The sequence below is a fragment of the Hyla sarda genome, chromosome 1 (assembly GCF_029499605.1).
Source record: "Hyla sarda isolate aHylSar1 chromosome 1, aHylSar1.hap1, whole genome shotgun sequence".
NCBI classification, from domain to species: Eukaryota; Metazoa; Chordata; class Amphibia; order Anura; family Hylidae; genus Hyla; species Hyla sarda.
Genome location: NC_079189.1, coordinates 368074946 through 368077901, shown reverse-complemented (window position 1 = coordinate 368077901; position 2956 = coordinate 368074946). Strand labels below are relative to the sequence as shown.

The 2956-nt window shown below is 46.2% G+C and overlaps 1 pseudogene; it reads left to right on the top strand.

Moving 5' to 3' along the window:
• Nucleotides 1-317: 317 nt before the first annotated feature.
• Nucleotides 318-405, top strand: LOC130344827 (U2 spliceosomal RNA; annotated as a pseudogene).
• The last annotated feature ends 2551 nt before the right edge of the window (nucleotides 406-2956 follow it).

Here is a 2956-nt window from a genome sequence, read left to right as displayed (position 1 = left end):
CGAATATGCAAATTTAGCGATTATATGACGAATATTCGTCCATATATTCGCGAAATATCGCGAATTTGAATATGGCCTATGCCGCTCAACACTACTCATCATGGACACCGGATCCACACTACAGATTAAGGTAATTGTTACAGGTTTTTCTAATTACTGTGTATATAAATTATAGACACTGGGAACATGCATTCACTCCTGAGGAAGCCACCTTCAATGATGGTAGAATGCGTGGAGTCTGCTTTTTCCCCATACCCAGGTGATGGTGTCCCAGTTCCACTATGGATAGGATATACAGCTAGTCTCCTATACCTCACAGACCTCTGCCTTTTGGTTAAGATCAAGTGTAGTATCTGTTCTTATCAGTTTAATGCTGGTGGCAGGCGACGCCAGTATGGAGCTGGTGGGGAGCAGGTGTTCCGGGGCTGGTTCTGAGGAATCAGAACGGCTGCCCCGATGTGACCTGTTACCTCCGGGTCTCGTCATGAGGCTGAGAGGGTCTAGAGCCGAGGTACTTTAGTGCCTCGGGGAGTGGTGATCCCCGAGGTGCCGAAACTCACTGGGTGTATTGGCTCACTGAGTTGAAGCACGGGCACCATGATCTCTTCACCTTTGTGGCACTCACCTTTTGATTCCAGGCCTTCTGGCTAGGATCATAGACATTTTTATAGATCTGGGCAGTACATCTGCACACATTCACTTATTTATTTATTTTTGTCTCACTGTGTCACTTTTTGCGTGTTGTGTGTCCACAGGATTTGTCAGGATGTGGTAGGCCTTCTGGGTATCCCTCCTGGCGGTCTAGGGGAGGTGTGTGTGGCCATTAGGTTCTGCACCTCCCTGCAAACACCCTGGGTACTCCTGCTTTGGCACTGCGGGCAGATACCTTGGCTGATGCCGGGAACATTTGTGGTCCCTTAGTAGCTTTGGCAAAAAGGAACATTGAAACTGGAACCTCGCAGGTACCTTTTGGTCCAGAGGCGAAGGGTAAGGTTTGTTGGGGGGCCTCTCTCCTATCGGAGAAGGGCTTGCGATAGATCGCATCCTTTGTGCACGTTTTTTTAGTGTAACACGTTTGCACTTTTTCTTGCACTTTGGGTAATTCGAGAGCACGTTCCTCGGCTCTTACATAAAAAATAAATAAAATACCTCACAGACCTCTAGTCCACAACCCACATATTGAGGGTTTGATATGTCATCTAGGTGGATATCTATGGTACTATGCACTTTGTGATTGTGTGTATAGAATAAATAATTGTGCACTGCGCACTTTATTGTATTGTATTTGACATTTGTTGAGATATTACCTTATTGATCTTTTGTCTGGAGGTTGACTAGGCAGCTATTATTTATATATTACCTTGTTGGGACCCTCCCTTCAGGCTATGGTTGCCATGGTACGGGGCTAGTTTTTGAGGACTACACTCCACTTGTTTTCATTTACATTTTTAAGTGATTTTAAATGTTTGTGCACTTCTTTTTGTGTCCAATAAAATCCATTTCTCTTATTTACAATACAGTTTATTTGGTCTGCATTATTAACATATATAGTTGTCAGCTTTTCTTTCTTCCTGTTATACATGTTTAAAATCATTGACAACTTGTTGCACCCAGTTTGAATGATTTATGCATGCTGTGCTTATCATTGCTCTTTCTGTTGATGAAAAACTGCCACACCACGAGTAGCTGATTTTCCCCACAACAGTCTGCACTGATTGACTGCTACTGCAGCCAACTCCAGGAACGACTGTTTCACTAGCTCCTGGGAAGGTAGGCTGCCCCTAAGCAGGTGGTCTACCCCGGGTACGTTTGGCTCCAGACTTATCACTTCTGCCACCACGCTTACCGCCAACCATGCTACCACGTTGCTGGCTCTGCTGCTGCCTCACGGGCCACCTGGAACCCTCTTCTCCTGATGATGAGGAAGCCACTTCTGCACCCGGCTCCCAAGTGTGATCAGATTCATCATCGTTGAGTTGTGTCTGCACATCACTGATGTCTTCCTCCTCAGGTTCCTCAACAGTGTTGGCTTCAAGAGCCTGGACGTTTGCAACACCACCTCCCACATCACTATCCTCATCAATACTTGCCTGCCTAGTGGAGGAAGCGGCGGATGTCTCCTCCTTAAAGAAATTAAAAGGAACAAAATGGTACACCACGTAGATGTACGTATGTGGTGTGCACTTATGAGGGGAGTACAATACGCTCCACTACACTTAAAACAGTATTTGTCTACAACACCAGCAGGTGTGTACTTTTGGCTGTCCTTTCATAGTAACTAGGCCCTTAAGACTTTAACAGGAACAAAATCGTACACCACCTATGTCCGCACAGGTTACACTTAATAGAGGACAATATGCTCCACTGCGCAACCTGTATTAGGCACTAATAGCAGGTGATTATGTCTTTTCCCACGCTCCTCTGCTCACCTTAACTGGCTGGCTACAATTAGCTTTTCAGTTATTGTAGTGCTGCAGCACACAATCGCTGTGTACTACACCCAAAATTGCAATTCTCTCTCAATCTCTCTCCCTTCCCTATCAGTGTTTCTAGGCTGGATTGGTCTTGAGGTGAATCGCTGTAGTAAAAATTATTTTCTTTGCAACACACACTGCTCTCCGCCCTCTGTTGTACATGTATGTGCAGGGCAGGTACTGCATTTTTCGAAAATAAATGACCGCTTGGGACTCTCCACCTCGGCTCGGCACAAACCATCAGTTCTCTGAGAGATGCAGAGTCCACCACTGGAAAAGGAAGGGACTGCAGCACCAGCAACTTGGACAGAAGCACATTCAGCTTCTGTGCCATTGGATGAGTGAGCGCATACTGCTGTCTCTTGGACATAGCTTGAGTGATGGATTGCTGCCGGAATGACTGATAGCTTCCTTCAGCTGAGGTGGTTGAGCCTTGGCTGGCTGAAACAGGGAACGGCGTGCCAATGGGCGATGCAGCAGAC